We start from the raw sequence: 20,205 nt of genomic DNA, 5'->3' as shown, positions 1-20,205 counted from the left end.
AGCAGAACCCATTTCCAGAAATAAAAAATAAACCACGCAGATCGTTTGTTCATCGTTTGTTCACGATTGTTCACATAAAATTTTCGTTTGTTCACGATTTATAAACAATTTATACGAAAAACAAAATGGACGGTGCCAACTTCACGTACCTGAAAATTATTGGAAATCGAAAACAAACCACGCAGATCGTTTGTTCATCGTTTGTTCACGATTGTTCACATAAAATTTTCGTTTGTTCACGATTTATAAACAATTTATACGAAAAACAAAATGGGCGGTGCCAACTTCACGTACCTGAAAATTATTGGAAATCGAAAATAAACCACGCAGATCGTTTGTTCATCGTTTGTTCACGATTGTTCACATAAAATTTTCGTTTGTTCACGATTTATAAACAATTTATACGAAAAACAAAATGGGCGATGCCAACTTCACGTACCTGAAAATTATTGGAAATCAAAAATAAACAATGCAGATCGTTTGTTCATCGTTTGTTCACGATTGTTCACATAAAATTTTCGTTTGTTCACGATTTATAAACAATTTATACGAAAAACAAAATGGGCGGTGCCAACTTCACGCAGCAGAACCCATTTTCAGAAATCGAAAATAAACCATGCAGATCGTTTGTTCATCGTTTGTTCACGATTGTTCACATAAAATTTTCGTTTGTTCACGATTTATAAACAATTTATACGAAAAACAAAATGGGCGGTGCCAACTTCACGCAGCAGAACCCATTTTCAGAAATCGAAAATAAACCATGCAGATCGTTTGTTCATCGTTTGTTCACGATTGTTCACATAAAATTTTCGTTTGTTCACGATTTATAAACAATTTATACGAAAAACAAAATGGGCGGTGCCAACTTCACGTACCTGAAAATTATTGGAAATCGAAAATAAACCATGCAGATCGTTTGTTCATCGTTTGTTCACGAATGATTGTTCACATAAAATTTTCGTTTGTTCACGATTTATAAACAATTTATACGAAAAACAAAATGGGCGGTGCCAACTTCACGTACCTGAAAATTACTGGAAATCGAAAATAAACCACGCAGATCGTTTGTTCATCGTTTGTTCACGATTGTTCACATAAAATTTTCGTTTGTTCACGATTTATAAACAATTTATACGAAAAACAAAATGGGCGGTGCCAACTTCACGCAGCAGAACCCATTTTCACAAATCAAAAATAAACCATGCAGATCGTTTGTTCATCGTTTGTTCACGATTGTTCACATAAAATTTTCGTTTGTTCACGATTTATAAACAATTTATACGAAAAACAAAATGGGCGGTGCCAACTTCACGTACCTGAAAATTATTGGGAATCGAAAATAAACCACGCAGATCGTTTGTTCATCGTTTGTTCACGATTGTTCACATAAAATTTTCGTTTGTTCACGATTTATAAACAATTTATACGAAAAACAAAATGGGCGGTGCCAACTTCACGTACCTGAAAATTATTGGAAATCGAAAACAAACCACGCAGATCGTTTGTTCATCGTTTGTTCACGATTGTTCACATAAAATTTTCGTTTGTTCACGATTTATATACAATTTATACGAAAAACAAAATGGGCGTGCCAACTTCACGTACCTGAAAATTATTGGAAATCGAAAATAAACCACGCAGATCGTTTGTTCATCGTTTGTTCACGATTGTTCACATAAAATTTTCGTTTGTTCACGATTTATAAACAATTTATACGAAAAACAAAATGGGCGGTGCCAACTTCACGTACCTGAAAATTATTGGAAATCGAAAATAAACCATGCAGATCGTTTGTTCATCGTTTGTTCACGATTGTTCACATAAAATTTTCGTTTGTTCACGATTTATAAACAATTTATACGAAAAACAAAATGGGCGTGCCAACTTCACGTACCTGAAAATTATTGGAAATCGAAAATAAACCACGCAGATCGTTTGTTCATCGTTTGTTCACGATTGTTCACATAAAATTTTCGTTTGTTCACGATTTATAAACAATTTATACGAAAAACAAAATGGGCGGTGCCAACTTCACGCAGCAGAACCCATTTCCAGAAATAAAAAATAAACCATGCAGATCGTTTGTTCATCGTTTGTTCACGATTGTTCACATAAAATTTTCGTTTGTTCACGATTTATAAACAATTTATACGAAAAACAAAATGGGCGGTGCCAACTTCACGTACCTGAAAATTATTGGAAATCGAAAACAAACCACGCAGATCGTTTGTTCATCGTTTGTTCACGATTGTTCACATAAAATTTTCGTTTGTTCACGATTTATAAACAATTTATACGAAAAACAAAATGGGCGGTGCCAACTTCACGTACCTGAAAATTATTGGAAATCGAAAATAAACCACGCAGATCGTTTGTTCATCGTTTGTTCACGATTGTTCACATAAAATTTTCGTTTGTTCACGATTTATAAACAATTTATACGAAAAACAAAATGGGCGATGCCAACTTCACGTACCTGAAAATTATTGGAAATCGAAAATAAACCATGCAGATCGTTTGTTCATCGTTTGTTCACGATTGTTCACATAAAATTTTCGTTTGTTCACGATTTATAAATAATTTATACGAAAAACAAAATGGGCGGTGCCAACTTCACGTACCTGAAAATTATTGGAAATCGAAAATAAACCATGCAGATCGTTTGTTCATCGTTTGTTCACGAATGATTGTTCACATAAAATTTTCGTTTGTTCACGATTTATAAACAATTTATACGAAAAACAAAATGGGCGGTGCCAACTTCACGTACCTGAAAATTATTGGAAATCGAAAATAAACCACGCAGATCGTTTGTTCATCGTTTGTTCACGATTGTTCACATAAAATTTTCGTTTGTTCACGATTTATAAACAATTTATACGAAAAACAAAATGGGCGGTGCCAACTTCACGCAGCAGAACCCATTTTCACAAATCAAAAATAAACCATGCAGATCGTTTGTTCATCGTTTGTTCACGATTGTTCACATAAAATTTTCGTTTGTTCACGATTTATAAACAATTTATACGAAAAACAAAATGGGCGGTGCCAACTTCACGTACCTGAAAATTATTGGAAATCGAAAATAAACCACGCAGATCGTTTGTTCATCGTTTGTTCACGATTGTTCACATAAAATTTTCGTTTGTTCACGATTTATAAACAATTTATACGAAAAACAAAATGGGCGGTGCCAACTTCACGCAGCAGAACCCATTTCCAGAAATAAAAAATAAACCATGCAGATCGTTTGTTCATCGTTTGTTCACGATTGTTCACATAAAATTTTCGTTTGTTCACGATTTATAAACAATTTATACGAAAAACAAAATGGGCGGTGCCAACTTCACGTACCTGAAAATTATTGGAAATCGAAAACAAACCACGCAGATCGTTTGTTCATCGTTTGTTCACGATTGTTCACATAAAATTTTCGTTTGTTCACGATTTATAAACAATTTATACGAAAAACAAAATGGGCGGTGCCAACTTCACGTACCAGAAAATTATTGGAAATCGAAAATAAACCACGCAGATCGTTTATTCATCGTTTGTTCACGATTGTTCACATAAAATTTTCGTTTGTTCACGATTTATAAACAATTTATACGAAAAACAAAATGGGCGATGCCAACTTCACGTACCTGAAAATTATTGGAAATCGAAAATAAACCATGCAGATCGTTTGTTCATCGTTTGTTCACGATTGTTAACATAAAATTTTCGTTTGTTCACGATTTATAAACAATTTATACGAAAAACAAAATGGGCGGTGCCAACTTCACGCAGCAGAACCCATTTTCAGAAATCAAAAATAAACCATGCAGATCGTTTGTTCATCGTTTGTTCACGATTGTTCACATAAAATTTTCGTTTGTTCACGATTTATAAACAATTTATACGAAAAACAAAATGGGCGGTGCCAACTTCACGCAGCAGAACCCATTTTCAGAAATCGAAAATAAACCATGCAGATCGTTTGTTCATCGTTTGTTCACGATTGTTCACATAAAATTTTCGTTTGTTCACGATTTATAAACAATTTATACGAAAAACAAAATGGGCGGTGCCAACTTCACGTACCTGAAAATTATTGGAAATCGAAAACAAACCACGCAGATCGTTTGTTCATCGTTTGTTCACGATTGTTCACATAAAATTTTCGTTTGTTCACGATTTATAAACAATTTATACGAAAAACAAAATGGGCGGTGCCAACTTCACGTACCTGAAAATTATTGGAAATCGAAAATAAACCACGCAGATCGTTTGTTCATCGTTTGTTCACGATTGTTCACATAAAATTTTCGTTTGTTCACGATTTATAAACAATTTATACGAAAAACAAAATGGGCGATGCCAACTTCACGTACCTGAAAATTATTGGAAATCGAAAATAAACCATGCAGATCGTTTGTTCTCGATTGTTCACATAAAACTTTCTTTTTTCACGATTTTTCACAAAATTTTCGTTAGTTCACGATTTATAAACAATTTATACGTAAAACAAAATGGGCGGCGCCAACTTCACGCACCGCTACAGAAAATGGAGTTGTTCGCTTAATTGTTAAAATACAGAAATAATATTGGTATCTTTAGAAAGGTGAGGCTCCACTCTATAACGTTTATTTCGAGGTGTTATTTCGTATATCTGATAGTTTCATAGTAACGTACTATAAAACAAATAAAATGAAACGGAGAAAATTAATTTTTAAGATAATAACCGCCATATTTAAAAATGGCGGCAACACGTAATTATGATATTCGCTGAAATCACTTACACAATGCCTTGTCTTTAATTTGGCACCAGAACAAAGTTTGTATCTCAGTTCCGTGATGAGATATTACCGCATAAGCATAAGTAGTCGTAGTTGCGTGGCCGCCATATTGATGACGTAATTTCAGGCGGTTGCTCACGTGGGACTTTTTAGGACTTTTGTGTGGAGTACCAAGAGAGTCCATAGAATGTGTTGAAATGAAAATTTGCTTTCTAATATTTTTTTTCCGTCTCCAACCCTAATTTTCCTATACTATAACGGATTTTGTACTTCAAGAATTTCTGTAGCCCACTGTACACAGAACCTATCTACATAAGGCTGATTTTCTTTGAAATTTTACTCAATTTCTCTAAGATTTCTTGACCAAAATATTTATTATTCATGACTGAAAATCACAATAATTATTTTATTAATAGCTATATCTCAGTTCATACACTAATATTAACAAATTGTTTGTGCTCAATTTGTGCTAATTTATGCTGCAGTTATCAGAATTTATGCTACAATAGTTACGGAACTAAGTGAAAAAGAAAGTTGGTCGCCAATTTGATGTCAAGATAGTGACCACATTGTGAAAAACAATTCTTACCATAGAGATATTAACAAATTATTTTGTGCTCAATTTGTGCTGATTCATCCTGCAGTTATTAACATTTTTTGCTACAATAATTACAAAATGAAGAAAACACAAAACAGGTTGGTCGCCAAACTGACGACCAGTTAGCTACCACATCGCGGAAAAACAATCCAAAACGCACTATACCAAGAACTTATTTTGTGCTCAATTTGTGCTAATATATCTGCAGATTTTAGAATGTGTTCCGCAATAGTTACACAATAGAATAGAAAAGAAAGTTGGTCGCCAAATTGACGTCAAGTTAGCGACCACATTGTGAAAACCAACCCCTATAATACAGATATTAACAAAAAAATTTGTGCTCAATTTGTGCTGATTTATGCTGCAGTTATTAGAAGTTTTTGCTGCAATAATTACAGAATGAAGAAAAAATGAAACCGGTTGCACACCAAGATGACGTCCAGCTAGGAAGGGAAATATTAAAATTTCAGTGACCACCCTTTCTACACTTAAAAGAGGAAATTAATGCGTGCGATAGAAGTGTCTCTCGATGCTTGTATTTGTGCAGCACAAATCAGAATTTGTGCCCGCACAGTTAATTAGATACAAGGCATTAATAAAAAGTAGAGGGAAATATTAAAATTTCAGCGACCATCCTTTCTACACTTGAAAGAGGAAATTAATGCTTCCGATGGAAATGTCTCCCGATGCTTGTATTTGTGCAGCACAAAGCAGAATTTGTGCTCACACAGTTAATTAGATACAAGGCATTAATAAAAAGTAGAGGGAATTATAAAATTTCTGCGACCACCTTTCTAAACTTGAAAGAGGAAATTAATGCTTGCAATGGAAGTGTCTCTCGATGCTTGTATTTGTGCAGAAAAAGCAGAATTTGTGCTCACACAGTTAATTAGATACAAGGCATTAATAAAAAGTAGAGGGAAATATTATAATTAAGCGACCGCCTTTTCTACACTTGAAAGAGGAAATTAATGCTTGAGATGGAAGTCTCTCTTGATGCTTGTATTTGTGCAGAAAAAGCAGAATTTGTGCTCGCAGTTAATTAGATACAAGGCATTCGTAAAAAATAGAGGGAAGTATTAAAATTTCAGCGACCACCCTTTCTACACTTGAAAGAAGAAATTAATACTTGCGATGGCATTGCCTTCCAATGCTTATATCTGTGCAGCATAAAGCAGAATTTATGCTCGCAGAGTTACCTAGATACAAGGCCTTAAAAAAAAAAGCGGGAAATTTTCAAATTTCAGCGACAACACTTTCTACACTTGAAAGAGAAAATTAATGCTTGCGATGGAAGTGTCTCTCGATGCTTGTATTTGTGAAGCACAAAGCAGAATTTGTGCTCGTACAGTTAATTAGATACAAGGTATTAATAAAAAGTAGAGGGAAATATTAAAATTTCAGTGACCACCTTTTCTACACTTGAAAGAGAAAATTAATGCTTGCGATGGAAGTGTCTCTCGATGCTTGTATTTGTGAAGCACAAAGCAGAATTTGTGCTCGTACAGTTAATTAGATACAAGGTATTAATAAAAAGTAGAGGGAAATATTAAAATTTCAGTGACCACCTTTTCTACACTTGAAAGAGAAAATTAATGCTTGCGATGGAAGTGTCTCTCGATGCTTGTATTTGTGAAGCACAAAGCAGAATTTGTGCTCGTACAGTTAATTAGATACAAGGTATTAATAAAAAGTACAGGGAAATATTAAAATTTCAGTGACCACCTTTTCTACACTTGAAAGAGAAAATTAATGCTTGCGATGGAAGTGTCTCTCGATGCTTGTATTTGTGAAGCACAAAGCAGAATTTGTGCTCGTACAGTTAATTAGATACAAGGTATTAATAAAAAGTAGAGGGAAATATTAAAATTTCAGTGACCACCTTTTCTACACTTGAAAGAGGAAATTTATGCTTGCGATGTAAGTGTCTTTCGATGCTTGTATTTGTGCAGCACAAAGCAGAATTTGAGCTCGCAAAGTTAATTAGATACAAAGCATTAATAAAAATAGAATGAAATATTAAAATTTCAGCGGCGACCCTTTCTACACTTAAAAGAGAAAATTAATGCTTGCGATGGAAGTGTCTTCCGATGCTTGTATTTGTGCAGCACAAAGCTGAATTTCTGCTCGCACAGTTAATTAGATACAAGGCATTAATAAAAAGTAGAGGGAAATATTAAAATTTAAGCGACCACCATTTCTACACTTGAAGAGGAAATTAATGCTTGCGATGTATCGAGAGACACTTCCATCACAAACATTAATTTCCTCCTTTAAGTGTAGAAAGGGTGGTCGCTGAAATTTTAATATTTCCCTCTATTTTTTATTAATGCCTTGTATCCAATTAACTGTGTGAGCACAAATTCTGCTTTGTGCTGCACAAATACAAGCATCGGAAGACACTTCCATCGGAAGCATTAATTTCCTCTTTCAAGTGTAGAAAGGGTGGTCACTGAAATTTTAATATTTCCCTTTTCTTTTTATTAAAGCCTTGCATCTAATTAACTGTACGAGCACAAATTCTGCTTTGTGCGGCACAAATACAAGCATCGGAAGACAATTCCATCGCAAGCATTAATTTTCTCTTTCAAATGTAGAAAGAGTGGTCGCTGAAATTTTAATATTTCCCTTCCTAGCTGGACGTCATCTTGGTGTCCAACCGGTTTCGTTTTTTCTTCATTCTGTAATTATTGCAGGAAAAAGTTCTAATGACTGCAGCATAATTCAGCATAAATTGACCACAAAATTTTTTGTTAATATCTGTATTGTAGGGGTTGGTTTTCACAATGTGGTCGCTAACTTGACGTCAATTTGGCGACCAACTTTTTTTTCTATTTTATTGTGTAACTATTGCGGAACACATTCTAAAATCTGCAGATATATTAGCACAAATTGAGCACAAAATAAGTTCTTGGTATAGTGCGTTTTGGATTGTTTTTCCGCGATGTGGTAGCTAACTGGTCGTCAGTTTGGCGACCAACCTGTTTTGTGTTTTCTTCATTTTGTAATTATTGTAGCAAAAAATGTTAATAACTGCAGGATAAATCAGCACAAATTGAGCACAAAATAATTTGTTAATATCTCTATGGTAAGAATTGTTTTTCACAATGTGGTCGCTATCTTGACATCAAATTGGCGACCAACTTTCTTTTTCACTTAGTTCCGTAACTATTGTAGCACAAATTCTGATAACTGCAGCATAAATTAGCACAAATTGAGCACAAAAATTTGTTAATATTAGTGTGGTGGCTAGAAGTGTGGTGGCCAACTTGACGTAATTAAAAGTTTACTGTAAATTATTAATTAAATATATGTAAACTTTGTTATTTTTAAATGACCGAAGTGAGATAATCTTACGACGATGTTTTAAAAGCTGACCATTTGAAGGCCTAGGAAATTATTTTGGGGGCCTGGGTCCGATGGGCCCCAAATGGCTATACCCCTGCATGTCCTTCATAATACAGTTCCATGTCAGCCAGGGCCTTATACAGAGTCGTTTTGACGTGTGATTAGCGTCATACTAAACTCTGACTACTGCATGAAACATATGTTAGTCGAATTCTTTAGTATGGCACTAATCATGTGTAAAAAGGACTCTGCATAAGGCTACCAATGTCTAACTCAGTTTTCCTTTATCTTTATAATTACATCAAAAGTTGTTCTCTTATAACTCACTGTTAATATCAAATCATTAGCTTTCCGTTCAACCCGGCTAACTCTCTGAATTTTTCTCCACACCTACGCTGTAAAAGAAATTTTAATTTATAGTAGACTAACTCAGTTTATACATAAACACGGCTATATGCAAAGAAGGGGGTATTTTAGTTTAGAACCATTCTGAAATACTAAAGCATCTCTTTCCTTAACATTCGTATCTTTACTTATCCTAATATCTTTAAAGTTTACAACAACATACAAATTTGAAAATAGGTTATTTAAAAAATAGTGTACTTACACTTCCTCCTCCATTTTTACCTCGGTTACCCTCTTTATTAAGCCGTTCCTAAGTCAGATATTTTAATCTAAGCTGCGGGTCGGTAAGTTGTATTCTTCAGTCCTTCTTTGTAGTTAGAGAGCCTACAAGACGAAATAAGCTTTCTTCGGCTAAGACAGAATTCTTCGAGACAGGCCCGAAACCAGTTATAGAGGTTTGGAGGTGCCAGGATATGTTAGGGGGGGCCAAGTCATTAAAAATTATCTTAGAAATGTCTAAACTGTGTTTCTGTGTTAGTAATAGTATTTTGTGTTGAGGTCTAGAGGGGCCTCGAAAAGTTTAGGTCCGGGCCAGGCTCCTCCTAGCCCTCCCTCTAGTTTCGTGCCTGCTTCAAGGACAAACAGCTATGCCTATACCTCGTACCTAAAGTTTGCTGAGTGAATTTCGATCATAGAAAATTTCTCTACAAACAAAAGAACTTTATGTTAACAATCGTGAAGAAACGATAAACAAGCGATCTACATGGTTTATTTTGAATTTCCGAAAATGCGTTCTTCCTGGCTCACGCTCATGCCGTTTTTTTGTCTTTTTTGTCCCTTTCAGCATCGAGGCTATATGAGACTTGGATCTACAGCTTAATGTGGGATCCCAACCACATAAGCTCCCGCCGGCAATCGAACCCGGGTCTCCCACGCCAAAGTCGCATATACTAACCGAATAGCCACGAGGAGCTCCAGAGAAAGGCGAATGTGTATTGTATTGAATAGTCAATAATACTCAAATATAATCTTGTTCACTTTCTTTTACTGCGGAGCTCCCTCGTGGCTAAGCGGTAAGCGTACGTGCCTTTTGCATGGGAGACCCGTGTTCGATTTTCGGCGGTAGCTCGTAGCTCATGTAGTTCGGATCCCACGTAAAGCCACAGGTCCAAATCTCACGTAGCCTCGCTGCTGAAAAGGATGCTGAACTTAAATCAAATTAAAATAATTTTTAGGGGATACTCATATATTTTCATTATTGCGACCCGAGTAGCGTAGCCACCAATGCTCTCGTCTTCGATGCGTGCGGTCCCGGGTTCGATTCCTGGTGAGGCACTCGGTAGAAAAAGCTTTTCCAGGCCAGCAATCCACAATGAGAGTTTCCTCATTCACACCAGGCAAACGCCGGGGTAGTCCTAACTTACAGATTCCTTTCTTCCTTCCCTTTCTCCGGATAGTGTGCTCGTCGAGGGACGTCATCCTTCTTACGTAATGAGCTAAATGGCCAAAGCCCAGAAATCTAAATCCTACATCCCTAAATATAACTTCCCCTTTCCACTTCGAAATTCAATGAGAAGTTAGTTATCTTACAGTGCAATTAGAATTCTAACCGAATTCTTGCACAAAGAACGTAAGAATCTGCACTGGGTAATATTTTCCTTCTCTTTTTGTGTTACATTGTTTTTTGTATGTATTGTCATCGGTGATTTCAAATTTGAAATCCGTTTTCCTGTAATGCTACAGTTTTCATGCAATTTCAAACTTGTAATCTTTCCGGAGAAACTTTGGCATGTTGCGTAAATGTTTTTACCTCTGTGTCAGTAGTTTATCAATTTGTACTGTAATCTGAAGTAATCCTGTCATTGCTCTCAACAGCCAAAACCAACAACTACTAGTAGTGGCACTATAATAATAATAATAATAATAATAATAATAATAATAATAATAATAATAATAATATCAACAATGGTTAAAGTAATTTATTGACGTTAACTAGGAAGAATAATCTTTTAAGACGTGCCTGAAGTTGGCCCCCTCACTTCTCCCAAATTACACCAAACGTCGCACATCGTTAGTGCATCGTTAGTGCACTAAGAACTAACGTTAGTGCTATCGATTTTACGAGTTATTGAAGATTTTGGTGCGAGGCCTAACTTCATATTAAATTATTCTCCCGCCCATCGTTATGAAGACAGATTTTCACCAAACTTATCACACCGTTAGTGCATCATTAGTGCACTAAAACGCACTAAGAACTAACGTTAATGTTACCATATTTTGAGATTTATTTGAGATTTTTGGTGGAGGTCAACTTCAGAAATATTAAATTCCATTCAAATTGATGTAGAAACATTTGGTTAATGGCAACTGTTAGGCCATCGTTAGTACACTTAAACGCACTAAACACTGTTAGTGTTACCATATTTTGGATTTTTGCAAGATTTTTGGTGGGGCACTCCTTCAGAATTATCAATTCCATACAAACTGTTAGTGCTTTCTAGAAGCACTAACAGTAAGAATGCACTAACGAATTGCACCAAATTTTTCGTTATCGCTTGAAGTGGGACAAGTTCAAGCTGACCACCAAAAATATTTTACTTGTAGCACCTACACTTATGAAGCACTAACGTTAGGGGTTGGTGCACAAAGAAGCACTAACGATTGCACAAGAAGAGATCATTATTGCCTTGAATTTTGCGAAAATTTGATGCAGTGAAAAATTCTACATAAATTTCTTATGTGAGTTTCGTGACATATAATTCGTCATAACTACACTAATAGTGAAGCATTAACGAACTTTAGTATTTTCTAGGAGCACTATTTCCTTTAGTACTTAAAGTTGGAGCCAAGTTCACGCTGGCCCCCAAAGGTTTTCTAACTAGCACTTACACCCATCAAGTACTAGCGTTAGGTGTTGGCGCAGTAAGAAGCACTAAGAATGCACTAACGAATGGCACAAATTTTTTCGTTAGTGCCTGAAGTAGCTGGGGCAGCGTAAACTTGGCCTCCCAAAAGGTTTCTATTTGTAGCACGTACACTAATGAAGAACTAACTTTAGTCGTTGATGCACTAAGAAGCACTAACGATTCGCTAACGATTGACATTAAATTATCGTTAGTGCATCATGTGGGGGCCAAGTTCGTGGACGTCGTTAGTGCTTCATTAGTGTAGGTGCTACCAGTGAAAATCTTTTGTGGGAACAAGTTTACGCTGGCCCAGCCACTTAAAGTACTAACGAAAAAATTAGTGCCATTCGTTAATGCATCGTTAGTGCTCCTAGATATCACTAGCAGTTTTGATAGTGCTTCACTATTAATGCAGTTATGGCCAATTACATATTATGAAACTCACAAAAGAAATTTATGGGATATTTTTCATTGCGTCAAATTTCCGCCAAATTCAAAAGCACTAATGACCTCTTCTAGTGCAATCGTTAGTGCATCGTTAGTACTTCTTCGTGCACCAACTCCTAATGTTAGTGCTTTATTAGTGTAGGTGCTACAAGGAAAATATCTTTGGTGGTCAGCGTGAACCCGATCCCCACTTCAAGCATTCACGAAAAAATTAATGCTATTCATTAGTATAAAAAATTAGTGCTATTATACATCGTTAGTACTTGTAGAAAACACTAACAGTTTGTATGGAATTTGATATTTCTGAAGTTGTACCCCCACCAAAAATCCCAAAATGTTATAACGCTAACGTTAGTGCTTAGTGCGTGTACTAACGATGAACTAACGGTTGCTGTTAACCCCAAGTTCCTACGTATATTTGTATGGAATGTGATATTTCATATCCCTCCTCCAAATCTTGAATAAATCTCAAAATATGGTAATAAAAACGTTAGTGCTTAGTGCGTTTAAAATGCACTAATGATACACTGGCGGTGGCCGTTAACTCCATGTTTCTACGTTAATTTGTATGGAATGTGATATTTCATATCCCTCACCCCAAATCTTAAATACATCCCAAAATATGGTAATAATAACGTTAGTGCTTAGTGCGTTTTAGTATAATAATGATGCACTAACGATGTGATACGTTTGGTGCAGATCTGTCTGCATATTGATGGGTATTCAATCTTAAATTTAAAAAAAACTGCAATAACTCGTAAAGTGCGATAGCACTAATGATAATTCTTGCACTAACGTGCATTAACGATACACTAACGATGTGCGACATTTGGCGTAGTTTGAGAGAAGTAGGGAGGCCAACTTCAGACCCCCGTGAAGTTAGCGACCAAAAGTTTAATAAATCGATATTTTTTTAGAGTTCTGAGTAGCACTCAAAGAGTTCTAGAGTTCTTGCTAGGTTAGACCAATAGTTCTGGGTAAATTAAGATTTTATAGCGATTTTAAAGTTTCGGTGCTAACTTGACGCAACACCAAAAATCTTAAAATGTCTATATAAGAGAGTATAATAAGTTAACGGACTGATTTCATTTTGTTAGAATAAAAAATAATTAAATTTTCATTGGGCTTAATTCAACCATTCTTCAGTGTAGTATGTAAAAATATTTTTAGATAACACTACTTGCATTTAATATGTGATAATTTTGTATAAAAATAATAATTGTACCTTTTACTAGAATGAGATAATTTCTAAGGCGAAACTATGTGGACCACTTGATGGTCATCTTAAGCTACTACTTCCGCTACGTATACAATTTCAGCTGAAAATTTATTTTATTATATTGTCAATGTAAATTTCATTTTTTTCTATATAAAAGGAATAAACAATAAACGGAAACAATATATATAGTATTTTTATGGTATTTGCTGCAGTTCTTGTTGACATTGTTAAACACAAGAATTGTTGTTGACATTGTTAACAAAAAAGTCGGGCGACAAAATTACTTTTTTAAAATTATAAACAGGTCACAAAATATACGATAATGCCCATTAGTCAATACTTGAAGATTGTGCTGTTTCCTATCCGAGAATGGTTAACTTTTTATTTTATAGCAACTTAAATCAACAACTGAGGAGCTTGTTTCTAAAATGTACTATATCACAGTTAGGAATTTTTAAAGGAAATAGAAAAAACAAATATGATCATTAAATTTTGCTGTAGAATGGTGATTCAGTTTCATGTAGGTAGAATATTTTACAATTTATTTTTATGATACATAATTCGGTGAATACATGTAATTAGTAATTTTTAATAAAATATTTAAAATTTTAGAAATTATGGATATGGTACCTTCTGGTTTTATATGTGGATGTAGTACATTTTGGTACTGTACATTTTGGTGCTGGGTAAGAGTTCCGAGTAGCACTCGTAAAGTTCTACAGGGTTCTGTTGGTAGAATGGTTAAATATTTATTTCTAACAATTTAAATTAACAATTTATGCGCCACTCGCAAACAGACTCTGAACAAGGTGATAGAACTCTTTTATTTCGCAATGAAATAGAGTTCCGATGAGAGTTCTGACTAGCACTACTCAAGCTCATATTAAAATATTCTATAAAAAAATTAGATTAACAATTTATGGGACGCTCGCAAGCCGACTGTGAGCAAGGTGTTAGAACTCTTTTACTTCGTGATGAAATGGAGTTCTGATGAGAGTTTTGAGTAGCACTTGTCGATTCCTATGTTTTGGGTAACATTGTTTAAATTTTATTAGGCACGTGTTATATAGTTGTTAATGATTTGTACCGAATGCATGTGTGGTCAGTAAATTGTGACGAAACATTTATTTCCCATTTATTCCCTTATTTTGCGAGAATTGTTCTAAATTTTCATGAGAAACTTTAGAACTCTTCAAGTGCTACTGACAATTCTAAATACATAAAGACATTTTAAGATTTTCGGTTTTGAATGAAGTTATCAGCGACAATTTAAAATCGCTATAAAATCTTTATTTACCCAGAACTATTGGTCTAACCTAGCAAAAACTCTAGAACTCTTTGAGTGCTACTCAGAACTCTAAAAAAAATATAGACATTTTAAGATTTTTGGTGTTGCGTGAAGTTAGCACCGAAACTTTAAAATCGCTATAAAATCTTTATTTACCCAGAACTATTGGTCTAACCTCGCAAGAACTCTAGAACTCTTTGAGTGCTACTCAGAACTCTAAAAAAATATCGATTTATTAAACTTTTGGTCGCTAACTTCACGGGGGTCAACTTTCAGGCACGTTCTTTTACTTTATCAAATGCATCTCATATTTGCCAGATGGTGATTGTTGTTTTTATTTTCTCAAATAAATTTTAACAGGACTAAATGATGTAATAAAATATATGGATTCACAAGAACTAAGAAAGTTGTTTAATTTTTGCTTCTTAAAGATGATTCGTCTGCATACGTTCTTAACACACTCTTTTTCCAGTCTTCCAATTGGATCATGGCTTCTTCAACTAAATACAGATGCATAACTAAGCCTGATGTCTTCTGCTACATATGTGGCTGTACCAAACTTCCCGTCAAAACCGGAATATAACATCGGTTGTCAAGGTTTATATATAAAAATAATTTTAAATTCTCCTGGACACTTTATTTGCAACTTCCACTATATTTCTAGGTACATGAAGATGCTACTATATATACTCTTTTTGGTAAAAATTGTTTATAAATCGTGAACAAACGAAAATTTTATGTGAACAATCGTGAACAAACGATGAACAAACGATCTGCATGGTTTATTTTTGATTTCTGAAAATGGGTTCTGCTGCGTGAAGTTGGCACCGCCCATTTTGTTTTTCGTATAAATTGTTTATAAATCGTGAACAAACGAAAATTTTATGTGAACAATCGTGAACAAACGATGAACAAACGATCTGCATGGTTTATTTTCGATTTCCAATAATTTTCAGGTACGTGAAGTTGGCATCGCCCATTTTGTTTTTCGTATAAATTGTTTATAAATCGTGAACAAACGAAAATTTTATGTGAACAATCGTGAACAAACGATGAACAAACGATCTGCGTGGTTTATTTTCGATTTCCAATAATTTTCTGGTACGTGAAGTTGGCACCGCCCATTTTGTTTTTCGTATAAATTGTTTATAAATCGTGAACAAACGAAAATTTTATGTGAACAATCGTGAACAAACGATGAACAAACGATCTGCGTGGTTTGTTTTCGATTTCCAATAATTTTCAGGTACGTGAAGTTGGCACCGCCCATTTTGTTTTTCGTATAAATTGTTTATAAATCGTGAACAAACGAAAATTTTATGTGAACAAACGATGAACAAACGATCTGCATGGTTTATTTTTTATTTCTGGAAATGGGTTCTGCTGCGTGAAGTTGGCACCGCCCATTTTGTTTTTCGTATAAATTGTTTATAAATCGTGAACAAACGAAAATTTTATGTGAACAATCGTGAACAAACGATGAACAAACGATCTGCGTGGTTTATTTTCGATTTCCAATAATTTTCAGGTACGTGAAGTTGGCACCGCCCATTTTGTTTTTCGTATAAATTGTATATAAATCGTGAACAAACGAAAATTTTATGTGAACAATCGTGAACAAACGATGAACAAACGATCTGCGTGGTTTGTTTTCGATTTCCAATAATTTTCAGGTACGTGAAGTTGGCACCGCCCATTTTGTTTTTCGTATAAATTGTTTATAAATCGTGAACAAACGAAAATTGTATGTGAACAATCGTGAACAAACGATGAACAAACGATCTGCGTGGTTTATTTTCGATTTCCAATAATTTTCAGGTACGTGAAGTTGGCACCGCCCATTTTGTTTTTCGTATAAATTGTTTATAAATCGTGAACAAACGAAAATTTTATGTGAACAATCGTGAACAAACGATGAACAAACGATCTGCATGGTTTATTTTTGATTTGTGAAAATGGGTTCTGCTGCGTGAAGTTGGCACCGCCCATTTTGTTTTTCGTATAAATTGTTTATAAATCGTGAACAAACGAAAATTTTATGTGAACAATCGTGAACAAACGATGAACAAACGATCTGCGTGGTTTATTTTCGATTTCCAATAATTTTCAGGTACGTGAAGTTGGCACCGCCCATTTTGTTTTTCGTATAAATTGTTTATAAATCGTGAACAAACGAAAATTTTATGTGAACAATCATTCGTGAACAAACGATGAACAAACGATCTGCATGGTTTATTTTCGATTTCCAATAATTTTCAGGTACGTGAAGTTGGCACCGCCCATTTTGTTTTTCGTATAAATTGTTTATAAATCGTGAACAAACGAAAATTTTATGTGAACAATCGTGAACGAACGATGAACAAACGATCTGCATGGTTTATTTTCGATTTCTGAAAATGGGTTCTGCTGCGTGAAGTTGGCACCGCCCATTTTGTTTTTCGTATAAATTGTTTATAAATCGTGAACAAACGAAAATTTTATGTGAACAATCGTGAACAAACGATGAACAAACGATCTGCATGGTTTATTTTCGATTTCTGAAAATGGGTTCTGCTGCGTGAAGTTGGCACCGCCCATTTTGTTTTTCGTATAAATTGTTTATAAATCGTGAACAAACGAAAATTTTATGTGAACAATCGTGAACAAACGATGAACAAACGATCTGCATGGTTTATTTTCGATTTCTGAAAATGGGTTCTGCTGCGTGAAGTTGGCACCGCCCATTTTGTTTTTCGTATAAATTGTTTATAAATCGTGAACAAACGAAAATTTTATGTGAACAATCGTGAACAAACGATGAACAAACGATCTGCATGGTTTATTTCTGATTTCTGAAAATGGGTTCTGCTGCGTGAAGTTGGCACCGCCCATTTTGTTTTTCGTATAAATTGTTTATAAATCGTGAACAAACGAAAATTTTATGTGAACAATCGTGAACAAACGATGAACAAACGATCTGCATGGTTTATTTTCGATTTCCAATAATTTTCAGGTACGTGAAGTTGGCATCGCCCATTTTGTTTTTCGTATAAATTGTTTATAAATCGTGAACAAACGAAAATTTTATGTGAACAATCGTGAACAAACGATGAACAAACGATCTGCGTGGTTTATTTTCGATTTCCAATAATTTTCAGGTACGTGAAGTTGGCACCGCCCATTTTGTTTTTCGTATAAATTGTTTATAAATCGTGAACAAACGAAAATTTTATGTGAACAATCGTGAACAAACGATGAACAAACGATCTGCGTGGTTTGTTTTCGATTTCCAATAATTTTCAGGTACGTGAAGTTGGCACAGCCCATTTTGTTTTTCGTATAAATTGTTTATAAATCGTGAACAAACGAAAATTTTATGTGAACAATCGTGAACAAACGATGAACAAACTATCTGCGTGGTTTATTTTTTATTTCTGGAAATGGGTTCTGCTGCGTGAAGTTGGCACCGCCCATTTTGTTTTTCGTATAAATTGTTTATAAATCGTGAACAAACGAAAATTTTATGTGAACAATCGTGAACAAACGATGAACAAACGATCTGCGTGGTTTATTTTCGATTTCCAATAATTTTCAGGTACGTGAAGTTGGCACCGCCCATTTTGTTTTTCGTATAAATTGTTTATAAATCGTGAACAAACGAAAATTTTATGTGAACAATCGTGAACAAACGATGAACAAACGATCTGCATGGTTTATTTTCGATTTCTGAAAATGGGTTCTGCTGCGTGAAGTTGGCACCGCCCATTTTGTTTTTCGTATAAATTGTTTATAAATCGTGAACAAACGAAAATTTTATGTGAACAATCGTGAACAAACGATGAACAAACGATCTGCATGGTTTATTTTTGATTTCTGAAAATGGGTTCTGCTGCGTGAAATTGGCACCGCCCATTTTGTTTTTCGTATAAATTGTTTATAAATCGTGAACAAACGAAAATTTTATGTGAACAATCGTGAACAAACGATGAACAAACGATCTGCATGGTTTATTTTCGATTTCCAATAATTTTCAGGTACGTGAAGTTGGCACCGCCCATTTTGTTTTTCGTATAAATTGTTTATAAATCGTGAACAAACGAAAATTTTATGTGAACAATCGTGAACAAACGATGAACAAACGATCTGCATGGTTTATTTTCGATTTCCAATAATTTTCAGGTACGTGAAGTTGGCACCGCCCATTTTGTTTTTCGTATAAATTGTTTATAAATTGTGAACAAACGAAAATTTTATGTGAACAATCGTGAACAAACGATGAACAAACGATCTGCATGGTTTATTTTCGATTTCTGAAAATGGGTTCTGCTGCGTGAAGTTGGCACCGCCCATTTTGTTTTTCGTATAAATTGTTTATAAATCGTGAACAAACGAAAATTTTATGTGAACAATCGTGAACAAACGATGAACAAACGATCTGCGTGGTTTATTTTCGATTTCCAATAATTTTCTGGTACCTGAAGTTGGCACCGCCCATTTTGTTTTTCGTATAAATTGTTTATAAATCGTGAACAAACGAAAATTTTATGTGAACAATCGTGAACAAACGATGAACAAACGATCTGCGTGGTTTGTTTTCGATTTCCAATAATTTTCAGGTACGTGAAGTTGGCACCGCCCATTTTGTTTTTCGTATAAATTGTTTATAAATCGTGAACAAACGAAAATTTTATGTGAACAATCGTGAACAAACGATGAACAAACGATCTGCATGGTTTATTTTTTTATTTCTGGAAATGGGTTCTGCTGCGTGAAGTTGGCACCGCCCATTTTGTTTTTCGTATAAATTGTTTATAAATCGTGAACAAACGAAAATTTTATGTGAACAATCGTGAACAAACGATGAACAAACGATCTGCGTGGTTTATTTTCGATTTCCAATAATTTTCAGGTACGTGAAGTTGGCACCGCCCATTTTGTTTTTCGTATAAATTGTTTATAAATCGTGAACAAACGAAAATTTTATGTGAACAATCGTGAACAAACGATGAACAAACGATCTGCATGGTTTATTTTCGATTTCTGAAAACGGGTTCTGCTGCGTGAAGTTGGCACCGCCCATTTTGTTTTTCGTATAAATTGTTTATAAATCGTGAACAAACGAAAATTTTATGTGAACAATCGTGAACAAACGATGAACAAACGATCTGCATTGTTTATTTTCGATTTCCAATAATTTTCAGGTACGTGAAGTTGGCACCGCCCATTTTGTTTTTCGTATAAATTGTTTATAAATCGTGAACAAACGAAAATTTTATGTGAACAATCGTGAACAA

At 34.7% G+C, this 20,205-nt stretch overlaps 1 protein-coding gene across 3 annotated transcripts in view; it reads right to left on the bottom strand.

The window, feature by feature from the left end:
• The window catches only part of Agpat2 (1-Acylglycerol-3-phosphate O-acyltransferase 2), a 333,379-nt gene that overhangs the window by 110,762 nt on the left and 202,412 nt on the right, over positions 1 to 20,205 (bottom strand). The window contains exon 1 of one of the 3 annotated variants that reach the window (XM_081765535.1): positions 9,335 to 9,456. The exons of the other annotated variants lie outside the window; for them this stretch is intronic. The gene's annotated coding sequence lies outside the window, so the exon portion shown is untranslated. Of the gene's footprint in view, positions 1 to 9,334; positions 9,457 to 20,205 lie in introns of those variants that run through there. 3 annotated transcript variants of the gene reach the window in all.

The sequence above is a fragment of the Thermobia domestica genome, chromosome 7 (assembly GCF_964235325.1).
Source record: "Thermobia domestica chromosome 7, izTheDome1.hap1.1, whole genome shotgun sequence".
NCBI lineage: Eukaryota > Metazoa > Arthropoda > Insecta > Zygentoma > Lepismatidae > Thermobia > Thermobia domestica.
This window is presented reverse-complemented; position numbering and strand designations above follow the sequence as displayed.